The following is a 14,523-nucleotide window of genomic DNA, read 5'->3' on the forward strand; positions in this document are numbered from 1 at the left end:
CAGCGGTTCTAGCCCCCACAAAAGCATTGTAGAGGCTAAATGTTTTCAATATGTAAAAATTATTCTCCCTTGCGAAATGCGAGTGGAGTATAGACATCTCCTTTCTGTGAGGGGTTATTTGTACTGGACATGTACTTCACAGAATTCAATGTAATGATATAAGTCACAATCATGTATATCTGATTGTAATTATCAGTGTAATATATCTGCTATAATAGCAGTTGTTGTAAATATCTGTGTAATACAGTAACCTGATGTTTAATCAGTTCAAAAAAAATATATATATATGAAGAAGAAGAAGAAGAACATCTAAGACGGTTTCTTATCATAAAGAAGATTTTCTTCCTTTTTGTTGTATGTATAACGAGTAACGTTTTTGTGCTATGTAAATTGCACAAATTTATTACCATTGACAAAACACTTGTATTACGGACAACAGAAAAAATTAGCGGCGGATACACGATGAGCTAGTTAGTTCACCATAAGTCCTTCGTCATTTGTTCCTATTAGTTCTTTTGGCTTTTACTTTAGCACCAGTGAAAAGCATGGATAAGACAAAGAAGATAAGAAGTGTAAAGTACGCAACTATGCTTACATTTTTTTAGCTAATGATTTGCAATATTATGCAAGGAAAATGCCTTTGTTAACAGCTAAAAACAAGAAAATGACAAGATTATTAAAGCAATTATTTGCGTACAGTATGAGAATCAATTTTTAATAGCCCGACACCACGACTGTTAGCCAGATAGTCAAAAAAGATACATTACAATTTCTCTTTCAAAAAATCAAAGCATCTATGGAAAATTCTCGAGGAAATATTCACCAATTCAACCTCTTTTAATGAAGCTTACTATCTTAATGCTCGGAGAGCACCGGCCTTGTTCTTTGGAAAATGACATGGCATCAACCACAGGCCCTAGCCAAATCAAGGCACCAAAAATTTGTTGAAGACCAGTATTGCTTGCATTTAATTTCCCATATAAATGAGCAGACCAGCTTAGTCCAAATAGCATGCTTAAAACCGACCAAATTTCAAATAAAACACTTCATGTTAAATGATCCTTACTATCTACAGAACCATGAAGTATGAAAATGGTGATGCCAAATTTGACCCGTTTATCATATGAATATGGATAGTGGTTTCATTAAATGCTGCACGCAGATTAAACGGAGGTAACACATGGGTGATGTTGTAGATGATGTATGCATGTGCGTTTGATGTAACAACTTGTTACATTGATAGGACCAAAGAAACAGCTCAACATCATTTACTATACTAAACGACATTTATTGCCAATTTGCTGCAGCTTCCTCAGAAGCTGACAAGCAAAATCTCGGATGGGAGAAATTTTAAAATACATTAGAGATATGTTAGTCATATAATAAGTAAATGATGTTATAATATATGTGTATTTATTTTGAAAAATCATCATGCAAGTGGTCAGTAGCGAAGCTAGCACCGTATTTTGGGGTGAGTTATTAAATTTATTTTTTATTTTGGGTAAAAACTCATTTAATTATTGTATTTTAAGATCAGTGTTTATTTAGTCTCTGCATTTTTTAAAATGTCTCAAAACATCACTGTCATTAAAGTATCGATACCCCTATCGTTACTTTTTATTAGTTTTTTACTTACTTTTATAATATTACCCTTTTATAATAATTTTTTTGTTTGGACATTAATAAAAAGAAAATAATTAAATTATCAATTTAACCTTAGAAAATTAAAAAAATTATATTAATTTTTTTGTAAGCACCATTTGAACACTTGGTAGTTTGCATACAATTTTTGAAAATTTAATTTTTAATAATTAAAAATTAATATAAATTTATTTTTATTTTTAGAGTTAAATTAGTAATTTAATTATTTTCTTTTTATTAATGTCCAAACAAAAAAAATATTATAAAAGGGTAATATTATAAAAGTAAGCCAAAAACTAATAAAAAGTAACGGTAGAGGCATTAATACTTTAACGGTATGGATGTTTTGAGGTATTTTAAAAAATATATGGACTAAATAGACACTAATATTAAAATATAGGAACTAAATAAGCTTTTACTCTTTTATTTTTTTATAAGTATTAATAAAGAAAAATTCATAAATTATAATTAATTATTATTTTTTTTCAAAAAGCTAATCCGGCCTGCAGCCAGGGTTAGCCAACCCTTAGTTTCGCCACTGCAAGTGGTGATTATATTAAATTCAATTATACATGTCATGCATGCATCAATTGGTTATAATACATCAGAGGTATTCTAAAATTTTTCCTTGCCTGGCCATAATGGTGAGAAATTTTAAAATACATCAGAGGTACTATGTCACTCATGTAACAAGTAAATGTTGCTATGATATGTGTGTATTTAATTTGAAAAACCATCATGCAAGTAGTAGTTTGGTTAAATTCAACTACATATGACATGCGTACATCAATTGATTGTAGTACATCAGAAATATTCTACAATTTCTCCAAGGTAGTAATTAAATAATAGAAAGATGGAATAGAAGAAGCCTTGCTAACTATACGGTCCACGAAGGATTTTTTTTTTTCCCTCCCCATGCTTTCCGCCCACTCGAATAATTCTGTACCTAGTCTAGTCTGTAATATCTTTCTCTTTAATTAGTTGCTTTTTCAGCGTTCTTTTTTCTGCAATATATATCTTCAGCAGCTTCTTTCACAGCTTTCTTGTTTCTTATGCCTTATTCATCCCATTAATACATTATTAAATTATAGTGCAACACGAAATTATCAAATTCTTGCTTTTGTATACGTACAATCATTACACATAACTAGCTGTAGTAAAACCATAACTACGGTAAAAAATAGGCTCCGAACAAAAGCATGATGTCTAATAAATAGCTTTTGTATATGTTTTGTACAATCTCTCGAACAGTACGTTCAAAAACTTAACAAGAAAAGAATTACCATATGACAATTATAAATTGGTTGGACCATTCTGTTGGTGGAATTTAGCTGGGGGTACGCGGTGGTCATGTAAGAGTAAACAAATATCAACATACATAATCTATAGAGATGTGTACGTACAAAAAGTGATATGTGTTCACAACTCAATTGGTATTAGAGAAGGCACCGCATAGATAGTACGGGATCAATATAGGTGTGGCTTCGCGACTGTTGTTATAGATGGGGCGAGAGCTGCTACAATCATGAAGCCCCACACACACACACATATATATATACTCTGATTACATGCATACACCGGCGGCCTGCTCTGTGTTTTGCGCTGACACCAATTACAAATTAATAGGGCGACCTGTCGAGGGTTGCAGAGGATGGTGAATTGTTATTATCCTAATCCCACATGGAATAAACATACCATGAACCAATGGTACCCTTTTCTTACAAATTAACCAGGTTAATTTCTGGGTTGAGTTCTATTTATGATGAGTACTTGACATCATATTTAAAAATGCTCAGGTACATGCAGTGTTTTTCATTCTCTTTAATTTCTGCGTCAACTTCTACAGAGAAACTTAGCAGATGATAAGAATAATTTTTCTCATCTGCCTGTTCTTTTCAGAGTTTCTGCAACCTTGCACATTTAATCAGTAAAAACAAATCAATCTCAAATATGAAATCATTATCATCGAAATTGCGAGCCTACAAAAACAAGTTGTCAAACTAGTGCACTAAAGGTTTTGGATACGGAGAATTTAGATGGGGCAGATGGCGAAATCAGGTGCAGGCATTTAGGTTGATGAAGGCAATGTCAAGTGGGTTATAGGATTGCACGTAGTGATGCACTTGTCTCATAATCCATGCATCATTTTCCTAGCTTGGTTTCAACACTGAAGAAACCGGAGTTTGCTGAACAAACTGATCGCCACAGCCAATCTTATTTTTTACCTCTCTATGGATTGTGTAAATTTCAAGTGGTCCCCTTCGTGTCTTTTTGCTCTGTACTTGACGATGTTATGAATCAATCATCGGTAAAATGGAGATGCTGAGACTACATCCCCTCACAATTTACTGGCCATAACGAATCTTAAAAATAATTTTCATATCAATTTACTTGACAAACGCAGAAAAATTGGACCATATACAAACACCATCATATAGATAGAATTCATAGAATCCTCAATTGAGGATTTTGTTAAAGAAAAATTAGGTCCTATATATATGCACCCAAGTACACATCAATGAACCTGTTGACTTCTATCTCACGAAGATAATTTTTTTGGACAAGTTTATAATTTAATTTTAAGAGTATCTATCAAAAATATTTTAATTTTTGTTTACTCTTCTTGTGTGAAATCGAGAACTTAAGAGATAGCTTTTTATTTTTTACTCTTTTCTCATAACATACGTATAGCCGCCCCCCGCCCCCCCCAAAAAAAAAAAGAAAAAGAAAGAATCAATCGACATGTCGAGATATCATGCACTCGTCAGAATTGCTTAGAAGTGTTCATATTATGGCATGATTACGATAGTGCCGTGAACCAGACGCCAAGCTTTTCACATTCGCTAAATTGAAACTAACTGCCACTTTATTTGTTATCTCCTTCACTAATCAACATATCAAAAGTAGTGACTACTGACATATACGGAAACCCGACTGTTTACGCATGCAAATATATTTTGTAAATTAGGGGACCGAGCCCATGTGCATCGATCTTTATCATCCGTTGAGTCCGAGAGTTGTAAAGCAATTTTCTTTCTGGAATGGCAGCCGTAAACCACAAAAGTCGACACCGTCTTTTCCGGACAAGATACTCACCAAAAGCATTTGAAATTAGAAATTAAGATTTGGTTATAAATATGATTTGGCTCCATGCATGGGCTGACTTGGACGTCGAATACGATTGTTAAAAATTATTTATCATTGTTTACGTAAGTGAAGTAGGTTAAGGTCGAAGTTAAAGATGAGGAATATTTTCCACTCTCTGGCAGCCTTCCGCTTTAAGTTTCTTTCCTTTTTCTCTGCAGAGAAGAAAGGAACTTCCGAAAGTTTAAACTTAAGAAGGATTTCGATTCAATATTAAGTTGATCAGTGCTGAATTCTTTATTTATAATTTTTTTATTACACGTTCATGTAATATAAAGTTAAAGATTTAATTAATTTTGCATTTTTATTCAATAATTACTAATTGTATATTTTAAAAAAATTAATAAAAATCAACTCTCACTAAATTAAATTCATTAACTAATGGTTCTAATTTATCTCTTCATGTTGTAGATAATCATTTTTTCTTGGAAGTTAGGCATGTATTATAGAATATTAAGACTCTGTTTGTGCTATTGCTTTTAAGCTAAAACTATTGTGAAAAAAAAAAACTTTAATTATAAAATAAAAGTTAATGATATGTAATAATTATAATTTTTCAAATAATAATTTTGACAAAATTATATTAATATACTTATAAGTCACAGTAATTAATATTTACCAAATATATTAGTGTTGTAACTTTTAAATTATAACTATTCAACATCAATAATAAGAAAGAGGGGCTAATTGTTTTCACAAAGTCATTTTACAATAAATCATTTATAATTTTAAAAAAGTTATTTAAAATGAAAATAAAAGATGTTAAAATTTTAATATTTGAATCTCAATTTAAACTAACTTTATTTTATCTAGTATGATACATGTTAAATTTTTATATTAGCATTAATTAATATATATATATATATATATATATATATATATGTATAAAATAAATTGGCTTTAAGTCCTCCGGGCGGACGCAAGGAAGGTTCAATGAGTAACTTCAAAACAACTGTTGATAACAAATCGATAAATCAGTACTGCAACATAGGGAGATATGGTGGTGGTGGCAACTGGCAACGATATCAAAGAATGTCGCATTCAATACTGCTAAATATAGATCTTTGCAATCTCCATGACATAACATAAGCACCGCCGCAGCAGAAAATGACCAGAAACGTCCCCAGATGATTTCGGCTTCTCCAGCACTCGATCAGACCAAGTTCCACGTTACCAGGTGCGATTGAAGCATATATCTTTCATTCTTTTCAGTTTAACCACCCACTTAAAAAGCCGAAACCAGGTGTTATTTGCTTAATGGCCGAGCCGTCGCTGCCATCAAATCTAAAGAGAATCGATGCTGGATTCTCAACTTATTTTTTAATCGAAAATCAACCTCTGCGACAATTATGTGATTACAAATCTCATTTGTTAGCTTGTCCGTTTTTCTTCGTTCCGTATTGGGGCTTTTCAATCTGTCCAAATGGAAAAAAAAAAATGTCTTGACACATACAGATTGTACAATTGTTTAGGACAGTTCACCACCTTTAAATAACTCCATAATTTTACATTTTGAATATAAACCGTGGTTATTTTAGACGTGTTTTAAGGTGTAGAGTGTGAATTATAATCACATACATAAAACGATAAATGATAAAAAAAAAATTATAACTTTAATAATGTGATTACGAAAGTATTTTTTATTTTAAAACAATTTTAATATATTCGAACTTTTAAATATATTTTTTTTTATAATTTTAACTTAAAAAAAATTAGACGCTTCTTAAATATATATATATTTTTTTTCCATTCGTTTCTTATTACGTGTATGTTTCAACTAATTCTAATAGCATACAAATTCATAAAAACTCATTGAATATATAAGAACTAAGGGTGAAAAAACAAAGCACCATAATTCAATTTTACCAAGGAGAAAACCCCATATATACCCGAAACTAATGAGAAAACAAAATACACTCATGACGTCTCATTCAAATGCCTGTCGTCTGAACTTTTTCTTTTCTCTCTCATCTACGCCCTCTACGTTTCAGGAGTCACCACTAAACCAATCTCCATCACTGTCAAGTCCATCACAATTATTAACACAACATTTATTTTTCAATTTTCTTCTTTTTAAAACACAGTTAACAAATTGGTTTATAAATCAAACTTGATAAATTATAAATTTTACATCTCGTCTAAGGCGTTTGTTTCCTTTGAAAATGAACATTATTATCAAACTAGTTGAAGATTTTTTTCATATTCAATAACAGCTAATTGTATATTCTTTTAAAAGTTAACAACAAAGTCAGCTCATCGCTAAATTAAATTCCAAATCAAAGAAGATATATTTCTGGTGGCCGATGATCTGTACTTGCTTGGTCGTGAATCCGATTCAATATTAGATAACCCAATTTGTTCACTGTGTTTTACTCAAAAAAAAATAATAATAAATAAATATTGTTTAATTTGTTGATGGACTTAGTTGGGATTGTTGAAAAAGAGAGAGTGCAGATAAAACATAAATTTTAATTTTAATTTTTTTAATGGGTCTATGTATATAGATTAGATTAGATTAGATTAGATTAGATTGAAAAGGAGGGCTGCTAATACATATTGCGGGGTCAAGTGTCATCACTCCTTTGTTTTTTAAAGGAGGAGTGGATTAAACCCAGTAAACACCTGGGCTGAAACGAAACCTAGCTAGGCCCAGTACAGTACAAAAAGGCTGAGAGGTCGGCTAAGAGTATTCCTTTTGACACCCCAGTTTTATCTTTATTAAAACCCCCATTAATTACATTTATTTAATACCAAATATACCCTTCTTCAAATAAATACTTTTCTAATTGTGATTTTTATTTTTTCAGAATTTCATTCTGTACTTCCTCAGTTCAAAACTCGGCGTACGCAATCGTGCCTATCTTATTGGCAAATAAAATCTCTCAAGTGATAAATTTTTGAATGCCAATAAGTAATTTAAATTAAATACATTTTAGATTTACAATTTAAAAGATGTATTCTTGTATTGAAATAATTAAACTGCAAGGAGGAGAAAGAAAAAGAGATTATTTTAAATTTATAGGGGGCTAATTAGAAAAATGAAAGAGTTAGATACCCAAAAAAATGATTCGCAGAAGTGGTGGGTTGTTGAACCAGGAAGAAATTGAAGGCAAAAAAAAAAAAAAAAAGGAATTCAGCTGCGGGTTGAAGAATTTAGAGCGAAGTGAATAAAAAAGAGTTTCACTAAACTTATTTTCTCCTCAAGTGTAATAAAATTGAAAGTGGGGTTTTATAAACCTCGATGGCTAATTCATGATCAATATTCAGTCCCATCAAGTTCAAGCTGGGACTGTGAGGACTTAACAGGAAAACAACAAGAAAAATCAAAATTTCTGAAATAATTAATAATTTAGGGGCACTGGTGAAAATATCATAAACCATTTCCATTAATGTCTTTCGTTGCCCTAATAGTTGTCCCGTCATATATAAATAATAAGTTCACAAAACCCTAATATTTGCCGCCTCTCTCAATCTCAAAAATCCCTTCTTCTCACCGCCTGAGCGTTCCTTCACCTTTATAAATCTCAGGCCTTATTTAATACCCATTACCTGAAACCTCTCTCTCATGGTAAAGTTCGAATTCTTTTTCCCCTTCTCCTTGTTCATGCGTTTTGATTTTGTTCAATGTTTTTAGTCAAAGATGATTTTGTATGTGCCTATGATGGTGTTAAATATACTTTGAGAGTTACATCTATGAAACGAATTTAATCTGAGGCACTTGGCCGTCTTTAACGTCAACAAAGCTTTATTTTTTTTAACCATTATTTTTTTTCCAACGCAATCTTTTTAGGGATCCTTCACATGCTTTGAAAGATCGTCATTCAAGAAAAATGGATTCATGTATTGTAAAATATGCAACTGATGATAAAACAGACAGGGACATCAGTTACTCCCGAGGGAGAATGATGACTTAGTCTAATGGGAATCTCTCTGATGCATATATGATGTTGATTTCTTTGATTTTGTTGTTTGTTTTGTTGCTTCGATTCAAAATTTATCTCTTGGTGGTTTCACAATTTGTTTTTTGCTTGCATTGATGAAAATTTATGGACTTTTATACATTTGGGTTAACAGTAATCTTTTATATTTGTCAATGTGGCTTGGGTTTCATGTTTTAGGTTTTATTTGAGACACACGCTTATCTGTTCCAGTGCTTCCACTGGTGCCAAAGATGGTTTTATCTAGAATTACTATGAGTGATTTCTGCGACAGGCTGGGGTACCTGAGTTCTCTTTTACATGTTGTGTTTTTCTCAATCTATTAAAATTTGTTAGCTTGTTTGCATTGTTGCACATTAGTTAAAATTTAATTGATAATAACTGTTGAATACTATTAACTTCAATGGCTGTATGACATTATGCTGTACTTGTTGTTTAGAACAAAATTTGTTCCTGGGACACTATTGGGTTGCCAATGCTAGGCCATGTGGATTTATGCTTTTGGGCACTCATTTATATTCTCAGAAAAAGACTCAAATTTCTCACTTCAATGATTTTGTAGAAGCAGCTAATGCACGTGACACATGCACATGTTTTGAATTTTTGTGGTTTTTGTGAATGATATGTTATCTCTTTAAAGTTCTCAACTTGCCCATGATGCATCTCAAATGTACGTATTATCAGATATAAATTCTGATGAAATCTAATTGTCACTACCTCTGAGGCATATTGAGAATTTTCTTTTTTGATTATGTAACCAAACTAAGTTGAGCCAGCATCAAGTTATTTTATAATTTTTTTTCTTTTTAAATAACAATTTGGTTAGAGTTTATAGGGGGGTGGAAAATCAATCTTTTCTTGTCAAACTTGCAAAATTACAATTTCTAATGCTTTATTCTTTGGGTGCATCATGAATTATGATCTCAATAATGGTCTTAAATATACTGTGAGTACATGCTAAGAACAGAACATAATCTGAGGCAACTTATCAATTATCTGGCAGTTTTGCTTAATTTGTTTCTGTTAAATGATACATGAATTCTCTTTAGCTATGTGTGTGTTTTTGGTTGCCATTTTGGTAATAACTATAGTCAATGCATTTTTATTTGTCTTCTCATTTGTTATTTCTCTCTCTCTCTCTCTCTCTCTCTTTAAGAGCATATATGTTGTGAACAGAAGTTAATCTGAGGGAAACCTAATCTGTACCTGGCATTGCACCTGCTCGAGAATTTGATTAAACTGATTTGGTACTAGTTATTGCTTGTTCCTTGGGTAATGGGTGATTGGTGAATAAGAATTTTGTAAACCTCTATCCCGTTTCCCTTTGAGACTATTCAAGTTAATTCTATATGCCTTTTAAATTATCTTGCCAGTATAAGTGAATTGGTGTTGCAAAGGCCTGATGATTGTTGAACAAGAACGGAGATTTGAATCATGTTCATGTTGCAGCCTGATCCCATAAATCGGGCTCCATGAACATGTTATGTAATAAACATTTCTATTTGAAATATGAAGGCCAGGTAAATATTATTTTCGATTATTAATTTTTGTGGTTTCAAAACCCTGGTGGACCAACTTGTTTAATTTCTTTTTTTGTTTTTGATCTGTATAATTTAGTTTGTTATTTCCTGGTTCTTTTTTAGTGTTCACATTTAACAATCAGAGATGAACCTACTAAGCATGAGATGGGAATAATTGGAGCCTTAAACCTCAAGAATGAGGTGAAGAGTCTACATTGAAATCTTCAGCTTATTTTGTTCTTGTTCATGATGCTGAGCTAACATGAAAGTTTTAACTAACAGGAAGAGTTTGGTAATTATATCCTTTTTCTTAGTCTTTGGTAAATTTTTAATGATTTGAGCTAATTGAATATTGGCCATTTTTAGTGATTTAGCGCTTTGTCCCCCCCTCTTGTGTGTCAAGCGGAGCTGTAAATTTTCATATGGTTTTTTGCACTCCCTTTCTTATTTTGTAAGTATTAAGCTAATTTTTTCATGCATTCAGCCACATTTTATTTAGCATCCAACTCTATCTTACATTTAATTTGTTCATAAATAAAAAGGGGTGCAAGGGTTTATATGAAAATTCATATTGTGCCATAACAAGGTGATGTGATAGTATTGATACAGCTGTTGCATCATAGCCGGAGCTGGACGGATGGACCCTTGAATAATGCTTTAGGATTGTTACTGGCATTTGTATTAATATTTCAATTTCTTTTAAAATTGTTTCTTTTAGACATTTATGGTACCGATGTTAACTAATATGGATGGCAAATATCTAATTATCCAAGTATAAATTTATAATTATCTATGATGAATATATTCATATCTAACATTTAATATTGAACATGGATATGGATTTCATCCTTATAAATATGGTTATTCATGAATATTTGTTTTTTATTATATAAAAAATAATTAAAAAATGAAATAAAAAATAATAATATAGAATAGGTAAAACTAGTACTACATTCCAATATCAAATCATAATATGAAATTACGAAACATCTCAAATAATAAAAATCAAAACTATGAATTAACAAAAAGAAATTATAATATGAAAAAACAAATTAATTTCAAATTAAATACAAAAAATTCATTCTTCTAACGCATCATTAATTTTCAATTAGACCATCATCGTTAATCTGCAAATTAAAGCAAAGCATTAATTTGCTAAATTGATAACATATAATATTTGTTTTTATTTTTTTCATTTTAGTATTTACTATATAGATTTTTTTAACTTAAAATTAGATAAATTATTTGGATTTTGAATATCCATCTAATATTTAATTAGATATTTTTTTAAAATATCCGTATCTGTATTCAAAAAGATTTTGGGTGGATATTATCCAATTCAATTAGATTGGATATATGAATATCCAATTTGGATGGACTAATTTACCATTCCTACTAACTAAAGAGGGTCTGCCTATGTTGCAACAGTTGCAACATACAACAACTTTTGTCATTTTGTGTTTGATTACACTACACTACCTTATATTTTTTGCAAAATTCAATAGCCACTAAACGTAACAAAATTTTACATATAAGTTCATTTTTGGAATAAAATGACATTTGAAAAGAATTTTAATTTATTTTTATTATTATTATTATTATTATTATCATTATTATTATATAAGATTATTTCTATTAAATTTTATTATTTTTATTTATTTTAATTATTATTATTTATGATTATTACTGTCATTATTATTATTAAAATTTATTTCTTTTATTATTTTAATTGTTATTATACTGTAATTAATTCATTAATATTAATATTTATCTTGTTATTATTAAAATTATTTTTATTAAAATATATTAACTTTATTATTTTAATTATTATTAATTATTGTTGTTATTACTATTATTATTAAAACTTATTAATAATTTTTATTATTATCATTATTATTATTATTATTTCAATTAATTTTGTTGTTATTATTGTTATTGTTAAATTTTTTAATTTTTTGTTTTAATTAACATTATTGTCATAATTATTATTTTTAGTTTTATTATTATTATTGTTTAATTATAATATATACAAATAATATTAGGGACACAATTAACAAATGACATTTTAATAACTTATAATAGTCTATTCCAATTATAAAATAAAGTAAACACATAAATGAGAATGTTGTTCATTCCGATTCCTATTCCTATAGCTCAAGTAAATAACTTATTTTAATTCAAATTCCTTATTACAATTCTAGCTCATTTCAATTCTTATTTAATAAACGCACCATTAGAATGTATTTAGAACATAATATTGTATATTGTTATAATATTATTCACATTAATTTATTACTTACCTATGTTTGGAAGTTTTAAAAGTTAGATTGTAGCCAATTATATAATTCACTACAGTGTGCTAACTTTTGTCTTAATTGAAACATTAAATATATTTAAATTATATTTTTATTTTTACTATGATAATTATAATATTAAAAATATATTATATTATATTATATTTATATATTAATAATTAATATAAAAATAATAATTAATATATAATTATTAATAAATTTAAATAATGAGAGTAGATCTAGAAATGATAGTAATAATTAATAAATTACGAAATATTTATGAATTTGTGGAATAAATAAACGAGTATTAAACCATGCATTGTAATTGGCTAATATCAATAATAAAAGTCCTCTTAAATTTCATACTTATTCCTTATTCATATCATTTAACAACTAATCTAATAAATAAAATAATTATTATTATATTTTTTCCTGGCATTTCAAAACATAAGAGGGATTGCAATGAAAAAAACCAAAATAAATACACCCTGCCGTTGGATTTGCTTTTACCATTCTTGCCCTTGGATCCAATGGTTAAATTATAAAATGACAAAAGTAGTGGTATGTTGCAACTGTTGCAACATAGGCGGCTCCAACTAAAGATTCAAGAACATGATATATGTCTAATACCGTACTTTTTTTTTTTTTAATTACATGAGACTAATGCTCATATTACAACTCATATTATATGAGATTTACAACTGATATTTACAATCAGACAATTACTAGGTCTAATTTAGATTAATTCTTATATAACACTGTCCAGATTTTACCCTCTCTAATATTCGAAGGATGTCTACTTCATTCATATTTTGAAAGGGAGAATACTGCCTTCACTTAATAATTAAGGAAGAAAATAAACCCTTACATGCGTCGCGGGGGCTCGAATCGCTGCGCTCACAGTTGTGAGTGCAGGGTCCTGACCACTGGGACAAGACCCAATTGGTTAATATAATACCCTATTTGATTTTAGGTCAGAGATCTCATTTTGTATGGAGCCATGTGCAGCTATGAAGTCTCAATTTTATATTGAAAGTAACTTTTTAACTAATTATATTCTGACAAGTTTCATGGGTTAATGGCCACCATAATAATATATGGCCTTGAAATTTGTACTAGGGATCTATTGTTCTTAGGTTCTGTAGAGCCGATTACAATTTACATATATGAGATTGATGATAGTTTTTTGATTTCTCACATGATGATACCTTCACTCATGTCTCTAATCATAGCAAACATGAATTTTTCGTTTAAAGAATTGAGCTAATAAAGAAATTCATAGGGATTGCAATGTTTGTGCAAAATGAAATGTGATCCTATGGATTAGTTAACAAAGAAATTTATTCATGTTAATAAATAAATCTATGTTGGATTTGAAATTGTTGCATCAATTTAGGCAGGAATTATCATATGGTGCGGTTTAGGGCCCTCTTAAACAAGCAGAGGCCCACCGAAAGCCCAGGTGCATTTGGGCCATAAACAACTCTATTCCGGATAAACATTGAAGGTCAACAATAATAGATGTAAGATTGTTAGTCAAATGTACATCATTAAAGTAAATTGACCCATTTTTTTTATTTGTTTAAATACTTTTGATAATTACATCAATCAAGTAAATTGACCATTTTTATTTGTTTAAACACATTTGATGATAATTAACAGTTGTTTTACTTGCTTACATAAATTTATTTATTTATTTATTATTTAGGCGAAACTAAATTGACCATTTTTATTTTTCTTTATTGTGCGTTTGGGGTGGCTGCGCTTTGGCGTTGTAAATTGAACTTTTTCTTTAATAAAATGATGGAAGGCGTTTGCTTTGACAGTAGAAAACGAACGCTTGATAATTGTGATATTTTGTTGTGGCTTTAAATTAAAATAAATAAAACTTTTGTAAATGTCCAAGTTGCACGTCTTGCATAGTGACTCCGCGTTAATCTTCTTTTTTTTTTTTGGGGGGTTTGGTGGGGTCTATCTGACTAGGAA

General features: G+C 29.8%; 3 non-coding genes across 3 annotated transcripts; all 3 read left to right on the forward strand.

The window, feature by feature from the left end:
- The first annotated feature begins 8,434 nt into the window (after positions 1–8,434).
- LOC112100595 lies at positions 8,435–8,506 on the forward strand. The gene has a single exon (XR_002906963.1). It is a non-coding gene; the product is annotated as a small nucleolar RNA Z267 (small nucleolar RNA).
- Positions 8,507–8,636: 130 nt separating this feature from the next.
- On the forward strand, positions 8,637–8,725 carry LOC112100596. Its single transcript, XR_002906964.1, has one exon. It is a non-coding gene; the product is annotated as a small nucleolar RNA R44/J54/Z268 family (small nucleolar RNA).
- Positions 8,726–9,372: 647 nt separating this feature from the next.
- LOC112100606 lies at positions 9,373–9,450 on the forward strand. Its single transcript, XR_002906974.1, has one exon. It is a non-coding gene; the product is annotated as a small nucleolar RNA snoR122 (small nucleolar RNA).
- The last annotated feature ends 5,073 nt before the right edge of the window (positions 9,451–14,523 follow it).

Source organism: Citrus clementina, unplaced genomic scaffold (assembly GCF_000493195.1).
Source record: "Citrus clementina cultivar Clemenules unplaced genomic scaffold, Citrus_clementina_v1.0 scaffold_3, whole genome shotgun sequence".
NCBI lineage: Eukaryota > Viridiplantae > Streptophyta > Magnoliopsida > Sapindales > Rutaceae > Citrus > Citrus x clementina.